The sequence below is a fragment of the Patagioenas fasciata genome, chromosome 13 (assembly GCF_037038585.1).
Source record: "Patagioenas fasciata isolate bPatFas1 chromosome 13, bPatFas1.hap1, whole genome shotgun sequence".
Taxonomy (NCBI): domain Eukaryota; kingdom Metazoa; phylum Chordata; class Aves; order Columbiformes; family Columbidae; genus Patagioenas; species Patagioenas fasciata.
In genome coordinates, this window is record NC_092532.1 from 2656062 (window position 1) to 2673505 (window position 17444).

A 17444-nucleotide genomic window follows, 5' to 3' on the forward strand; every position below is an offset into this window, starting at 1 on the left:
AAGGATGTCACAATGGGCACTGGAGACAAAGGGGGGGTCCCCACGGTGCCACGATGGGCCCTGGGGACAAAGGGGGTCCCCAGGATGTAACAATGTGCCCTTGGGACAATGGGGGCTCCTGCGATGTCACAATGGGCCCTGGGGACAAAGGGAGGCCCCAGGATGTCACAATGGACCCTGGGGACAAAAGGGGTCCCCGGGATGTCACAATGGGCCCAGGGGACAACGAAGCATCCTGGGACGCCACATTGGGCCCGGGGAAAAAGGGGGGTCCCCAGGTTGTTCACAATGGGCCCTGGGGACAATGGGGGTCCTGGGATGTCACAATGAACCCTAGGGACAAAGGGGGTCCCCAGGATGTCACAATGGGCCCTGGGGATAAAGGGTACTCCCCAGGATGTCACAATAGGCCCTGGGGACAAAGGGGGTCCCCAGGATGTCACAACGGGCCCTGGGTACAAGGGGGGTCCCACACTGTCACAATGAGCACTGGGGACAAAGGGGGTCCCCAGGATGTCACAATGGGCACTGGAGACAAAGGGGGGGTCTCCACGGTGCCACAATGGGCCTTGGGGACAAGAGGGTCCCCACGGTTTCACAATGGGCCCTGGGGACAAGGGGGATCCTCGCCCTGTCACAATGGGCCCTGGGGCCAAAGGGATCCCCAGGATGTCACAATGGGCCCTGGGGACTGCGGGGGATACTAGGATGTCACAATGGGTCTTGGGGACAAAGGGGGTACCCAGGATGTCACAATGGGCCCTGGGGACAATGGGGGGTCCCTTGAAGGTCACAATGGGCCCATGGGACAAAGAGGGTGCCCACGGTGTCACAGTGGGCCCTGGCGACAAAGGGGGATCCCCAGGATGTCACAATGGGCCCCGGGGACAAAGTAAAATCCTGGAATGTCACAATGGTCCCCAGTGACAAAGGCGCTCCCCATGGTGCCACAATGGGCCCTGGGGACAAAGTGGGTCCCCAGGATTTCACAATGAGCACTGGGGACAAAGGGGGGTCCCAGGATGTCACAATGGGCCCTGGGGACAAGGGGGGGTTCCCATGGAGTCACAATGGGTCCTGGGGACAACGAGGCGTCCTGGGACGTCACAATGGGACTTGGGGACAAAGGGGGTCTTCCACAGTCTCACAATGGGCCCTAGAGACAAGGGGAGATCCCCAGGATGACACAATAGGCCCTGGGGACAAAGAGGAGTCCCCCTGAATGTCACAATGGGCCCTGGGGACAAGGGGGGTCCCCATGGTATCACAATAAGCCCTGGGGACAAAGTGGGGTCCTGGGATGTCACAACTGGCCCCAGTGACAAAGGGTATCCCCATGGTGCCACAATGGGCCCTGGGGACAAGGGGGTCCCCAGGATGTCACAATGGGCTCATGGGATAAAGGGGGTACCCACGGTGTCACTATAGGCCCTGGGGACAACGGGGGGTCCCCACGGTGCCACGATGGGTCGTGTGGACAAGGGGGTCCCCAGGATGTTCACAACGGGCCCTGAGGACAAAGGGGGTCCCCACGGTGTCACAATGGTCCCTGGGGACAACTTGGGGTCCTGGGATGTCACAATGGGCCCTGGGGACAAAGGCGGTCCCCAGGATGTCACAATAAGCCCTGGGGACAAGGGGGGTCCCCAGGATGTCACAATGGGCACTGGGAACAAAGGGGGTACCCACGGTGTCACTATAGGCCCTGGGGACAACGGGGGGTCCCCACGGTGCCACGATGGGCCCTGGGGACAAGGGGGTCCCCAGGATGTTCACAATGGGCCCTGGAGACAATGGGGTGTCCCCAGGATGTCACAATGGGCCCTGGGGACAAAGAGGGTCCCCAGGATGTCACAATCGGCCCTGGGCACAAAGGGGGGTGCTCATGGTGTCAAAATGGGCCCTGGGGACAAAGGGCGTCCCCAGGATGTCACAGTGGGCCCTGGGGACAAAGTGGTCCCCATGGTATCAGAATGGGCCCTGGGGACAAAGAGGGGTGCCCTGAATGTCACAATGGGCCCTGAGGACAAAGGGGGGTCCCCAGGATGTCACAATGGGCCCTGGGGACAAAGTGGGGTCCTGGAATGTCACAATGGGCCCAGAGGACAAAGGGGGTCCCCATGGTGCCACAGTGGGCCCTGGGGACAAAGGGGGTCCTGAGACGTCACAATGGGCCCTGGGGAAAAGGCGGGGTCCCCACGGTGTCACAATGGGCCCTGGGGACAATGGGGGGTCCTGGGATGTCACAATGGGCCCCAGTGACAAAGGGGGTCCCCATGGTGCGACAACGAGCTCTGGGGATAAAGGGGGTCTCCAGGATGTCACAATGGGCCCTGGGGACAAAGGAAGTCCCCAGAATGCCACAATGGGTCCTGGAAAGAAGTGGGGTCCCCACGGTGTCACAATGGGCCTTGGGGACAAAGGGGGGTCCCCAGGATGTCACAATGGGCCCCGGGGACAAAGGGGTCCCCAGGATGTCACAATGGGTACTGGGGACAAAGGCGGGGTCCCCATGGTGTCACAATGGACCCAAGTGACAGGACGAGTCCCCACGGTACCACTATGGGCCCTGGAGACCAGGGGGTTCCCCGGATTTCTCAATGGGCCCTGGGGACAAGGGGGGTCCCCAGGATGTCACAATGGGCACTGGGGACAATAGGGGGTCCTGGGATGTCACAATGAACCCTAGGGACAAAGGGGGTCCCCAGGATGTCACAATGGGCCCTGGGGATAAAGGGGGTCCCCAGGATGTCACAACGGGCCCTGGGGACATTTGGGGTCCCCAGAATGTCACAATGGGCCCTGGGAACAATAGGGGGTCCTGGGACGTCACAATGGGCCCTGGAGTAAAGGGGGGTCCCCAGGATGTCACAATAGGCCCTGGGGACAAAGAGGAGTCCCCTAAATGTCATAATGGGCCCTGAGGACAAGGAGGGTCTCCACGGTGTCACAATGGGCCCTGGGGACAATGGGGGGTCCTGGGATGTCACAATAGGCCCTGGGGACAAAGGGGGTCCCCATGATTTCACAATGGGCCCAGGGGACAATGGGGCATCCTGGGACGTCACAATGGGCCCTGGGGACAAAGGGGGTCCCCATGGTGTCACAATGGCCCTGGGGATAAAGGGGGACCCCAGGATGTGTATAATGGGGCCTGGGGACAATGGGGGGTCCTGGGATGTCACAATAGGCCCTGGGGACAAAGGGGGTCTTCAGGATGTCACAATGGGCCCATGGGACAAAGGGGGTACCCATGGTGTCACAATGGGCCCTGGGGACAACTTGGGGTCCTGGGATGTCACAATGGGCCCCGGTGACAAAGGGGGTCCCCGTGGTGCCACAATGTGCCCCTGGGACAAAGGGGGTCCCCAGAATGTCATAATGGGCACTGGGGACAAGGGGGGTCCCCAGGATGTCACAAGTGGCCCTGGGGATAAAGGGGGTCCCCATGGTGCCACAATGTGCCCCTGGGACAAGGGGGTCCCCAGGATGTTCACAACGGGCCCTGAGGACAAAGGGGGTCCCCACGGTGTCACAATGGTCCCTGGGGACAACTTGGGGTCCTGGGATGTCACAATGGGCCCTGGGGACAAAGGCGGTCCCCAGGATGTCACAATAAGCCCTGGGGACAAGGGGGGTCCCCAGGATGTCACAATGGGCACTGGGGACAAAGGGGGTACCCACGGTGTCACTATAGGCCCTGGGGACAACGGGGGGTCCCCACGGTGCCACGATGGGCCCTGGGGACAAGGGGGTCCCCAGGATGTTCACAATGGGCCCTGGAGACAATGGGGTGTCCCCAGGATGTCACAATGGGCCCTGGGGACAAAGAGGGTCCCCAGGATGTCACAATCGGCCCTGGGCACAAAGGGGGGTGCACATGGTGTCAAAATGGGCCCTGGGGACAAAGGGCGTCCCCAGGATGTCACAGTGGGCCCTGGGGACAAAGTGGTCCCCATGGTATCAGAATGGGCCCTGGGGACAAAGAGGGGTGCCCTGAATGTCACAATGGGCCCTGAGGACAAAGGGGGGTCCCCAGGATGTCGCAATGGGCCTTGGGGACAATGGGGGGTCCTAGGATGTCACAATGGGCCCGAGTGACAAATGGGGTCTCCATGGTGTCACAATGGGCCCTGAAGACAAAGGGGGTCCCCTGAATGTCACAATGGGCCCTGAGGACAATGGGGGTTCCTGGAACGTCACAATGGGCCCTGGGGAGAAAGGGAGGTCCCCAGGATGTCACAATGGGCCCTGGAGACAATTGGGGGTTTTGGGATGTCACGATGGGCTCTGACGACAAGGGGAGGTGCCCATGGTGTCACAATGGGTCCTCAGTGACAAGGGGGGTCCCTATAGTGTCACAATGGGCTCTGCAGACAATGGGGGGTCCTGGGATGTCACAATGGGCACCAGTGACAAAGGGGGTCCTCATGGTGCCACAATGGGCCCTGGGGAGTAAGTGGGGTCCTGGGATGTCACAATGGGTCCTGGGGACAAAGGGTGATCCTTTGATGTCACAAGGGGCCCTGGAGGCAAGGGGGTCCCCAGGATGTTACAATGGGCCCTGGGCACAAAGGGGGGTCCCCATAGTGTCACAATGGGTCCCCAGTAACAAGGGGGTCCCCACGGTGCCACGATGGGCCCTGGGGACAAGAGGGGGTCCCCATGGTGTCACAATGGACCCTGGGGTCAAAGGGGGTTCCCAGGACATCACAATGGGCTCTGGGGACAATGGGGATCCTGGGACATCACAATGAGCCCTGGGGACAAGGGGGGGTCCTGGGACGTCACAATGGGTCCTGGGGACAAAGCGGTTCCCCAGGATGTCACAATGGGCCCTGGGGACAAAGCAGGGTCCTGGGACGTCACAATGGGCCCTGGAGACAAAGGGATTCCCCAGGATGTCACAATGGGCCCTGGGGACAAAGGGGGTCCCCACAGTGTCACAATGGTCCCTGGGGACAAAGGAGATCCCCACAGTGTCACAATGGGCCCAGGGGACAATGGGGGGTCCTGGGACGTTATAATGGGCCCTCGGGAAAAAGGGGGTCCACATGGTGCCACAATGGGCCCTGGGGACAACGGGGGTCCCAGAATGCCACAATGGACACTGGGGACAAGGGGGTCCCCAGGATGTCACAATGGGCCCTGGGGACAACGGTGGCTCCTGGGATGTCACAATGGGCCCTGGGGACAACGGTGGTCCCCAGGATGTCACAATGGGCCCTGGGGACAAAGTGGGGTCCTAAGATGTCACAATGGGCACTGGGGACAAAGGGGGTCCCCATGGTGCCACAATGGGCCTTGGGGACAATGGGGTCTCCCCAGGATGTCACAATGGGCCTTGGGGACAAAGGGGTGTCCCCTGAATGTGCATAATGGGCCCTGGGGACAAAGGGTGGTCGCCGGGATGTCTCAGTGGGCCCTGGGGACAATGGGGTGTCCTGGGATGTCACAATGGGCCCCAGTGACAAATGGGGTCTCCACGGTGTCACAATGGGCCTTGGGGACAAAGGGGGACCCCAGGATGTGTATAATGGGGCCTGGGGACAATGGGGGGTCCTGGGATGTCACAATGGGCTCTGGGGACAATAGGGGGTCCTGGGACGTCACAATGGGCCCTGGAGAAAAGGGGGGGTCCCCATGATGTCACAATGGGCACTGGAGACAGTGGGGGGTCCTGGGATGTCACAATGGGCCCTGGGGACAAAGTAAGGTCCTCGGCTGTCACAATGAGCCCTGAGGACAAGGGGGGTCCCCAGAATTTCACAATGAGCACTGGGGACAAAGTGGGGTCCTGGGATGTCAAAATGGGCCCTGGGGACAAAGGGGGTCCCTTAATTGTCACAATGGGCCCTGGGGACAAGGGGGGTCCCCACGGTGTCACAATGGGCCCTGGGGACAAAGTGGGGTGCTGGAATGTCACAATGGGCCCAGAGGACAAAGGGGGTCCCCATGGTGCCACAGTGGGCCCTGGGGACAAAGGGGGTCCTGAGACGTCACAATGGGCCCTGGGGAAAAGGCGGGGTCCCCACGGTGTCACAATGGGCCCTGGGGACAATGGGGGGTCCTGGGATGTCACAATGGGCCCCAGTGACAAAGGGGGTCCCCATGGTGCGACAACGAGCTCTGGGGATAAAGGGGGTCTCCAGGATGTCACAATGGGCCCTGGGGACAAAGGAAGTCCCCAGAATGCCACAATGGGTCCTGGAAAGAAGTGGGGTCCCCACGGTGTCACAATGGGCCTTGGGTACAAAGGGGGGTCCCCAGGATGTCACAATGGGCCCCGGGGACAAAGGGGTCCCCAGGATGTCACAATGGGTACTGGGGACAAAGGCGGGGTCCCCATGGTGTCACAATGGACCCAAGTGACAGGACGAGTCCCCACGGTACCACTATGGGCCCTGGAGACCAGGGGGTTCCCCGGATTTCACAATGGGCCCTGGGGACAAGGGGGGTCCCCAGGATGTCACAATGGGCACTGGGGACAACGAGGGGTCCTGGGACGTCACAATGAGCCCTGGGGAGAAAGGGGGGTCCCCACCCTGTCAGAAGGGACCCTGGGGACAAGGTGGGGTCCTGGGATGTCACAATGGGCCCTGGGGACAAAGGGGGTGTCCATGGCGCCACAATGGGCCCTGGGGACTAGGGGGAGGGGGGTCCCCTCGGTGCCACGATGGGCCCTGGGGACAAGGGGGTCCCCAGGATGTCACAATGGGCCCTGAGGACAAATTGGGGTTCTGGGATGTCACAATGGGCCCTGGGGACAAAGGGGGTCCCCAGAATGTCACAATGGGCCCTGGGGACATTTGGGGTCCCCAGAATGTCACAATGGGCCCTGGGGACAATGGGGGATCCTGAGACGTCACAATAGGCCCTGGGGACAAAGTGGGTCCCCATGGTGTCACAACACCCTGGGGACAATGCAGGGTCCCCAGGATGTCACAATGGCCCCTGGGGACATTAGGGGTCCCCACAGTTTCACGATCTTAACCCTTGACACCCCCCAACTACTGGGTCCTTAGGGTTACTCCCGGGTCCCTCCTGAACTGAATCCCCGCCCGAACTCCTGGGTCTGATAGAGGGCACGAACATTTTAAGGGTTAACAAAACATAATTGGGTGCCCACTAACGAGCCAACACTTTAGGGCTGAGCCACACGAGCCCTTAGTTCAGAGCTTTAGGTGAACTCATGGTAAGGAAACCAGAACCCAGCAGTGCCAGGATCAGGAGTTTTACGGCACCAGCTGTGAACTCGAGGGGACGAGAGAACCGAGATTTACAGCAAAAAGGGGGTGCCAGGCTGGGTTCAACCGACCTGGAGCTTGGGTCCCAGTCCATTCAACACAAGGAGCCAAACCTGAGGAAGCTGAAGGAGCCTTCATCCAAAGACCCCTCCTCCAGAGCACCAGGTGGCGCCGCGCAGGCGAACAGGGGGCGTCCAGGCGGAGACTACGGCAGTGATGAGCGGGAAAGGTTCTGGATGTGTGCGGGCGCTCTGGGGTCGTTGGGACACGAGCACATCGCTGTATTTAAACGCAGCTCCTGCCGCTCGGAGCGGCGCACGAGGGGTGGAACCATCGCTCCCCTTGCGCCCGACGGCGAAACGAACGCAGCTGCTCTGGAGCCCTGCGGGGTGTGGAGGTTCATGGCTCCGGAGGCTGTAAAGTTGTTTCTGCGCCTCCGTTCCCCTCATGGTCCCCCCATTCCCTTCACACCGACCCTCAATCCACCCCCCACCCGACCCCCAGCTCCCCCCAAACCCCGACCCCCAGCTCCCCCCCACCGACCCCCAAATGCCCCCCCGACCCCCAATTCCTCCCCAGACTGACCCCCAATGCCCCCTCACACCGACCCCCAAGGCCGCCCCCGCACACCAACCCCCCAGTTCCCCCCTCAAACACCGACCCCCAATCCCCCCCCGGACCCTAATTCCCCCTCGCACTGACCCCCAACGCCCCCCACACCAACCCCTAATGCCCCTCACATCGACCCCCAAATCCTCCCCAGACTGACCCCTCAAATCCTCCCCAGACCAACCCCCAACTTCCCCCCCACACCGACCCCCAATTCCCCCTCACACCGACCCCCAATGTCCCCCCCCCCACACCAGACCCCAATTCCCCCCCACACCGACCCCCAATTCCCCCCACACTGATCCCCAATGCCCCCCCCCACACCGACCCCCAATTCCTCCCCAGACTGACCCCCAATGCCCCCTCACACCGACCCCCAAGGCCCCCCCTGCACTGACCCCCCCACACCGACGCCCCAATTCCCCCCTCAAACACCGACCCCCAGTGCCCCCCCACTGGACCCTAATTCCCCCTCGCACCGACCCCCAATGCCCCCCCACACACTGACCCCCAGTTCCTGCCCCCCACACCAACCCCTAATGCCCCTCACATCGACCCCCAAATCCTCCCCACACTGACCCCTCAAATCCTCCCCACACCAACCCCCAACTTCCCCCACACCGACCCCCAATTCCCCCTCACACCGACCCCCCAAGCCCCCCCCACCGATCCTCAATTCCTCCCCACACCGACCCCCAATGTCCCGCTCACACCGACCCTCAGTTCCTCCCCCACACCGCCCCCCAATTCCCCCCTCACACCGACCCCAAATCCCCACCACCACACTGCCCCCCAAATCCCCCCCTCACACCGACCCCCAATGCCCCTCACGCCGACCCCAATTCCTCCCCCCACACCGACCCCCAATGCCCCTCACGCCGACCCCCAGTTCCCCTCACAACCTCCACCAAAACGGCGGCGCCTCCCTCTCCTCCCTCCCGCCTTTTCCCGCCACACACTCCCGGACGTGACGCCGGCGAGGGGGCGTGGCCGGCGGCGAGGGGGCGTGGCCGCGGCGCCGGCGGGCGGGAAGCGCCGGGGCGGGAAACACCGGGTGAGGAGATCGCGTCCCCTCGTGTCCCTTCATGTCCCATCGTGTCCCCTCGTGTCCCTCGGGTCCCCTCATCGTCCCCTCGTGTCCCTCGGGGCCCCTCGTGTCCCCTCATCTCCTCAGCACCCCCGCTGGAGCCCGCCCGTCCCTCCCCTCCAGGAGAGACCCCGGGGCTGGGGCGGATCCGCCATCAATCCCCCCACAGACTTTTTCTCTCTTTCATCCCCCTTTTCCCTCTTTTCCCTCTTTCCCCCTTTATCCCTCTTTCCCCCCTTTTTCCCTTCCCCCCCTTTTTCCCTCTTTTCCCTCTTTCCGCCGTTTTTCCCCCTTTTCCCTCTTCCCCCTTTTCCCCCCCTTTTTCCCTCTTTTCCCTCTTTCCCCCTTTATCCCTGTTTCCCCCCTTTTTCTCCCTTTCCCCCCTTTTTCCCTCCTCCCCCTCTTTTCCCCCTTTTTCTCCCTTTTTCCTTCTTCCCCCCCTTTTCTCCCTTTTCCCTCTTTCCCCCTTTATCCCTCTTTTCCCTCTTTCCGCCCTTTTCCCTCTTCCCCCCTTTTTCCCTCTTTTCCCTCTTTCCCCTTTATCCCTCTTTGCCCCCTTTTTCCCTCTTTTTCCTCTTCCCCTCTTCCCCCTCTTCCCCCTTTTTCCCTTTTCCCCCCTTTTCCCCCTTTTTCCTCTTTCCCCCCTTTTCTCCCCTTTTCCCTCTTCCCTCTTTTCCCTTCTTTCCCCCCTTTCCCTCTTCCCCCCTCTTTCCATCTTATCCCTCTTTTCCCCCTTTATCCCTGTTTCTTCCCTTTTCCCCCCCTTTCCCTCTTTCCTCGCTTTTTCCCTCTTTTTCCCTCTTTCCCCCCTTTTTCCCTCTTTCCCCCCTTTTTCCCCCTTTTCCCTCTTTCCTTGCTTTTTCCCCCTTTTCCCTCTTTCCCCCCTTTTCCCCCCTTTTCCCTTTTTCCCCCTTTCCCCCCTTTTCCCTCTTCCCCCGTTTCCCTCTCCCGTTTTCCCGTCCCTCCTCCCATTCCCGTGCAGCCCAACCCCTTCCCCCCTTTTCCCCAGAGCAGTTTTCATACAGATCCCCCCTTTCCCCCCAGCCCCGAACCCCCGGGGGTTTCTCAGCATCAGCAGCCACTTCACTCCCCCCAATTTAACTCTTTGTGTCCCTTTTCCAGGCTCTTTGGGAGCCCGGGTGTCCTGGGGCCGCTCTGGTTTTTGCTCCGGGGTGTTTGGAGCCCGGTGACCATGGACCTGTTTCCCTTGGGCGACGAGCTGCGTGGCTTTGCCCAGAGCCCCGGGCTGCTCTGCGGGGAAGCGCTGGACCTGAGCCTGGAGCCCAGTCTGAGCCTGGAGCCCAACCTGGAGCCCAACCTGAGCCTGGAGCCCGACCTGAGCCTGGAGCCCAACCTGAGCCTGGAGCCCAACCTGAGCCTGGAGCCCAACCTGAGGCTGGAGCCCAACCTGAGCCTGGAGCCCGACCTGAGCCTGGAGCCCAGTCTGTGCCTGGAGCCCAACCTGAGCCTGGAGCCTGACCTGGAGCCCAACCTGAGCCTGGAGCCCGACCTGAGCCTGGAGCCCAGTCTGTGCCTGGAGCCCAACCTGAGCCTGGAGCCTGACCTGGAGCCCAACCTGAGCCTGGAGCCTGACCTGGAGCCCAACCTGAGCCTTGAGCTCAGTATTTACTAATGATGGTCAGTATTTATTAATGATGATCAGTAACTATTAATAACGGCTAGTATTTATTAATGACGCTCAGTATTTATTAATGAGGGTCAGTATTTATTAATGATGATCAGTATTTATTAGTGGTGATCAGTAATTATTAATAACGGTCAGTATTTATTAATGATGGCCAGTATTTATTAATGACGATCAGCATTATTAATAAGGATCAATATTTATTAATGGTGATCAGTATTTATTAATAACAATCAGTATTTATTAGTGATGGTCAGTATTTATTAATGGTGATCAGTATTTATTAATAACAATCAGTATTTATTAGTGATGGTCAGTATTTATTAATGGTGATCAGTATTTATTAATAACAATCAGTATTTATTAGTGATGGTCAGTATTTATTAATCGTGATCAGTATTTATTAATGATGGTCGGTATTTATTAAGGACAATCAGTATTTATTAATGATGGTCAGTATTTATTCATGACAATCAGCATTATTAATAAGGATCAATATTTATTAATGGTGATCAGTATTAATAATGATCAGTATTTATTGATAGCAATCGGTATTTATTAATGATGGTCAGTATTTATTAATGGTGATCAGTATTTATTAATGATGGTCAGTATTTATTAATGGTGACCAGTATTTATTAATAAGGGTCAGTATTAATGATGATCAGTATTTATTAATGATGGTCAGTATTTATTAATGATGATCAGCATTATTAATAAGGATCAATATTTATTAATGGTGATCAGCATTTATTAATAATGATCAGTATTTATTAGTGATGGTCAGTATTTATTAATGGCGATCAGTATTTATTAATGATGGTCAGTATTTATTAATGGCGATCAGTATTTATTAACGATGGTTAGTATTTATTAATGGTGATCAGTATTTATTAATAATGATCAGTATTAATGATGATCAGTATTAATGATGGTCAGTATTTATTAATGATGGTCAGTATTTATTAATGACAATCACCATTATTAATAAGGATCAATATTTATTAATGGTGATCAGCATTTATTAATAACGACCAATATTTATTAATGATGGTCAGTATTTATTAATGGCGATCAGTATTTATTAACGATGGTTAGTATTTATTAATGGTGACCAGTATACATTAATAACGATCAATATTAATGATGATCAGTATTTATTAATGATGGTCAGTTTTTATAATGGTGATCAGTATTTATTAATAACGATCAGTATTAATGATGATCAGTATTAATGATGGTCAGTATTTATTAATGACAATCACCATTATTAATAAGGAGCAATATTTATTAATGGTGATCAGCATTTATTAATAACGATCAGTATTTATTAGTGATGGTCAGTATTTATTAATGGCGATCAGTATTTATTAATGATGGTCAGTATTTATTAATGGTGACCAGTATTTATTAATAACGATCAATATTAATGATGATCAGTATTTATTAATGATGGTCAGTATTTATTAATGGTGATCAGTATTTATTAATGATGGTCAGTATTTATTAATGGTGATCAGTATTTATTAATAACGATCAATATTAATGATGATCAGTATTTATTAATGATGGTCAGTATTTATTAATGGTGACCAGTATTTATTAATAAGGGTCAGTATTAATGATGATCAGTATTTATTAATGATGGTCAGTATTTATTAATGGTGATCAGTATTTATTAATAACGATCAATATTAATGATGATCAGTATTTATTAATGATGGTCAGTATTTATTAATGGTGATCAGTATTTATTAATAACGATCAATATTAATGATGATCAGTATTTATTAATGATGGTCAGTATTTATTAACGGCGATCAGTATTTATTAAGGATCACAGTCTCACAGTATCACAGTATGTTTGGGATTGGAAGGGACCTGGGAAGCTCATCCAGTGCAATCCCCCCATGGAGCAGGAACACCCAGCTGAGGTTCCACAGGAAGGGGTCCAGGGGGTTTGAATGTCTGCAGAGAAGGAGACTCCACAACCTCCCTGGGCAGCCTGGGCCAGGCTCTGACACCCTCACCATGAACAAGTTTCTTCTCATCTTTCAGTGGAACCTCCTGTGTTCCAGCTTGATCCCATTGCCCCTTGTCCTACCATTGTTTGCCACTGAGAAGAGCCTGACTCCATCCTCGTGGCACTCACCCTTTATATATTTATAAACATTAATAAGGTCACCCCTCAGTCTCCTCTTCTCCAAACTAAAGAGCCCCAGCTCCCTCAGCCTTTCTCCATAAGGGAGATGCTCCACTCCCTTAATCATCTTTGTTGCCCTACGCTGGGCCCTCTCCAGCAGTTCCCTGTCCTTCTGGAACTGAGGGGCCCAGAACTGGACACAATATTCCAGATGGGGTCTCACCAGGGCGGAGTAGAGGGGAAGGAGGACCTCTCTCGATCTACTGACCACCCCCCTTGTAATACACCCAAGGATGCCATTGGCCTTCCTGGCCACAAGGGCCCAGTGCTGGCTCATGGTCATCCTGTTGTCCACCAGGACCCCCAGGTCACTTTCCCCTACACTGCTCTCTAATAGCTCATTCCCCAACCTATACTGGAACCTGGGGTTGTTCCTGCCCAGATGCAGGACTCTACACTTTCCCTTGTTAAATTCCATCAGGTTATCCCCCGCCCAACTCTCCAGCCTGTCCAGGTCTCTGATGGCAGCACAGCTTCCAGTGTCAGCCACTCCTCCCAGCTTCGTGTCATCAGCAAACTTGCTGATGGTACACTCAATTCCCTCCTCTAAATCATTAATGAATATATTGAATAACATTGGCCCCAGTACTGACCCCTGAGGCACTGCACTAGGTTCAGGCCTCCAAGTGGACTCCGCACCATTGACCACCTCACTACTCTATTGTCTACACGACACCTCCTCAACTTAGCGGTGAGGATGCTGTGCAGACTGTGTCAAAGGCTTTACTGAAGTCAAGGTAGACCACATCCACCGCTCTGCCATCATCCATCCACCTTGTCACATTCTCATAAAAGGCTATGAGGTTGGTCAAGCATGACTTACCCTTGGTAAAGCCATGCTGACTGCCCCTAATGACCCTCTTATCCCTGATGTGCCTTCAGATGGCACCAAGGATAAGCTGTTCCATTACTTTCCCAGGGACAGAGGTGAGGCTGACCGCTCTATAATTACCCGGGTCCTCCTTCTTGCCCTTTTTGAAGCCTGCAGTGACATTTGCTTTCCTCCAATCCTCGGGCACCTCTCCCGTTTCCCAAGACTTGGCAAAAATGATGGAGAGCGGTCCAGCAATGACTTCAGCCAGCTCCCTCAGCACCCGCGGATGCATTCCATCTGGGCCCATGGATTTATGGACGTCCAGACTATTTAATTGTTCCCTAACCCAGTCCTCATCGACTAAAGCAAACTCCTCCATTAACCTGGCTTCATCCGGGGTCTCAGGGGTACAGGGCTCCCCAGGACAGCCTCCAGCGGAGTAGACAGAGACAAAGGCGGCATTCAGCAATTCTGCCTTCTCTGTGTCTTCTGCCACCAGGGCACCCACCTCATTCATCAGTGGGCCTACATTGCCTCTGGTATTAGTTTTATCTGCTGTGTATTTGGAAAAGTTCTTCTTGCTGTCCTTGACCCCTCTCGCCAGCTGTAATTCTAAGGAGGCCTTGGCTACCCTAGCTGCCCTCCTGCATCCTCTAACAGCAGCCTTATATTCCTCCCAAGTGGCCAGCCCCTGCTTCCATGACCTGTAAACTCGCCTCTTCTGCTTGAGCATACCCAACAGATCCCTATTCAACCACGCAGGCCTCCTGGCTCCCTTCCTCGACTTCCTACGTGTGGGGATGCTCTGATCCTGAGCATGGAAGAAGCAATCTCTGAATGCAATCCAGCTCTCTTGGGCCCCTTTTCCTTCAAGCAGTCTTGCCCATGGGATTTCCCCCAGCAATTGCTTGAAAAGGCCGAAATTAGCCCTGCCAAAGTCCAGGGTTGCAATTCTACTTGCTGTTCTGTTCCTGCCACACGAGATGCTGAACTCCACCATCTCGTGGTCACTGCAACCCAGGCAGCCCTCGACCTTTACTGCTTCGACCAGACCCTCTTTGTTAGTGAGGATGAGATCCAGCAGTGCACCTCTCCTGGTCGGCTCCTCCACCATCTGCATGAGGAAGTGATCATCAATGCACTGGAGGAACCTCCTGGACTGTGGCTGGCTGGCTGAATGGTCCTTCCAGCAAACATCAGGGGAGTTAAAATCACCCACAACAACCAGGGCCTGTGACTGTGAGGCCACTCTCAGCTGCGCATAGAAGGCCTCATCAACTTCCTCAGCCTGATCTGGTGGCCTGTAAGAGACACCTACAACAGTATCACCCCTGCCAGCCTGTCCCTTGATCCTGACCCATACACTCTCAACTCGTTCCTCATCCGCTCCTGGGCAGAATTTAGTACATTGCAGTTGCTCTCTCACATAGAGAGCAGCTCCACCACCACGCCTGGCTGGCCTGTCTTTCCTGAAAAGGGCGTAGCCATCCGTGACCACATTCCAGTCATGTGAACTGTCCCACCACGTTTCTGTAATTGCCACCAGATCATAATCTCCCGACCGAACATAGGATTCTAACTCCTCCTGCTTATTCCCCATGCTGCGCGCATTGGTGCACAGGCATTTCAGGGAGCGAGCAGAGCACACCAATTTCTCCCTAGGGGCACAGGAGGCCACCCGGTCCTCATCTGTTTTAGAATGCTGCCCCACTGGGGCAAGCCCAGCTACAGCCCCATCCCCCTTCGAGCCTAGTTTAAAGCTCTCCAAATGAGCCCAGCTGATTCCTGCCCCAGCATCCTTTTGCCCCTGCGAGATAAGCCTTTCCTACATAACACTGTCCGGACTGGAGTCTTATAAAACCAGCCATTATCAAAAAAACCAAAGCCCTGCCTGTAGCACCAGTCTTGGAGGCAACCATTTAGAGACTGAATTTTCCCATTCCACCCCACATCATCACTTGAAGAGGGAAGGAGTGAAGAGAAGATCACTTGAGCCTCTGAATCTTTCACCATCCTTCCCAAGACCTTGAAGTCATTCTTCATTCCCCTCAGACTACGGGAAGCAGCTTCCTCCCCATCTGTCTGGAAGACCAGCAGCGGGTAGTAGTCTGTCGGGTGCACCAGTCTGGGGAGCTCTCTAGCAATATCCTTGATCCGGGCTCCAGGTAGACTACAGACTTCCCTAAGATGAGGGTCAACCCTGCATATTGGGCCCTCTGTTCCTTTCAGAAGGGAATTTCCTATTACAATCACCCTTCTGTCTTTCTTATCAGAGGTAGTCTGCAGTTGTGTAGTCAACCGCCTCTTCCTATGTGATCTTGTAGGCAGGCTTGGCACCACCTCCTCACCTACCTCTTCTTCAAGATCCAGGGCCTCAAACCTATTACGGACGGGCACCTGGGGAGGCAAATCAGGCAGGGAGGGGGGCTGCCTGTGATGCCGAACTGGAATAAGCTTCCAACCCTCATCTTCTTTTAGGTCGGTTACCTCTGCCCGACAGCAACAAGGGTGGGGCTGTCTCAGGACCTCCGCCTCTGTCCGGGAGGGCAGGAGGTCCGTCTCCTTTTCGGGGGTACCTCCCTGGGGCCTTTCCGACCGGCACGTCAGGGTGTTACTCCACCAGTCGAACTCCCTTTCGCACTCCCTGATGGACCTCAGCGTCTCAACCTCCTCCTTAAGCTTCGGGAGAGCAGACCCAGGAGTTCAGGTGGGGATTCAGTTCAGGAGGGACCCAGGAGTACCCGTAAGGACCCAGTAGTTGGGGGGGGACCCAGGAGTGCCCCAAGGGACCCAGGAGTTCGGGAGAGAGGACCCAGGAGTCCTGGAGAGGGGACCCAGGAGTTCAGGTGGGGATTCAGGTCAGGAGGGACCCAGGAGTTCGGGAAAGGGGACCCAGGAGTGCCCCTAAGGACCCAGTAGTTGGGGGGGGACCCAGGAGTGCCCCAAGGGACCCAGGAGTTCAGGAGAGAGGACCCAGGAGTCTGGGAAAGGGACCCAGGAGTTCAGGCGGGTATTGAGGTCAGGAGGGACCCAGGAGTGCCCCTAAGGACCCAGGAGTTCAGGAAAGGGGACCCAGGAGTACCCCTAAGGACCCAGTAGTTGGGGGGGGACCCAGGAGTGCCCCAAGGGACCCAGGAGTTGGGGAGAGAGGACCCAGGAGTTCAGGTGGGGATTCAGTTCAGGAGGGACCCAGGAGTTTGGGAAAGGGGACCCAGGAGTACCCCTAAGGACCCAGTAGTTGGGGGGGGACCCAGGAGTGCCCCAGGGGACCCAGGATTTCAGGAGAGAGGACCCAGGAGTTCCGGGAAAGGGACCCAGGAGTTCCAGAAAGGGACCCAGGAGTTCTGGAAAGGGACCCAGGCATTCAGGAGAGCGGACCCAGGAGTTCAGGAAAGGGGACCCAGGAGTACCCCTAAGGACCCAGTAGTTGGGGGGGGACCCAGGAGTGCCCCAAGGGACCCAGGAGTTCGGGAGAGAAGACCCAGGAGTCCTGGAGAGGGGACCCAGGCGTCTGGGAAAGGGACCCAGGAGTTCAGGAGGGGATTCAGGTCAGGAGGGACCCAGGAGTGCCCCTAAGGACCCAGTAGTTGGGGGGGGACCCAGGAGTTCGGGAAAGGGACCCAGGAGTTCAGGAGAGAGGACCCAGGAGTTCAGGTGGGGATTCAGTTCAGGAGGGACCCAGGAGATTGGGAAAGGGGACCCAGGAGTGCCCCTGAGGACCCAGTATTTGGGGAGGGACCCAGGAGTGCCCCAAGGGACCCAGGAATCCTGGAGAGGGGACCCAGGAGTACCCCTAAGGACCCAGTAGTTGGGAGGGGGACCCAGGAGTGCCCCAAGGG

At 56.1% G+C, this 17444-nt stretch overlaps 1 long non-coding RNA gene across 1 annotated transcript in view; it reads left to right on the forward strand.

The window, feature by feature from the left end:
- Positions 1-10335: 10335 nt before the first annotated feature.
- Positions 10336-17444, forward strand: part of LOC139829074 (uncharacterized) — a 36759-nt gene continuing 29650 nt past the window's right edge. Inside the window, exon 1 of the long non-coding RNA XR_011741291.1 lies at positions 10336-10581. This is a non-coding gene — a long non-coding RNA (uncharacterized lncRNA). The remainder of the gene's footprint in view (positions 10582-17444) is intronic.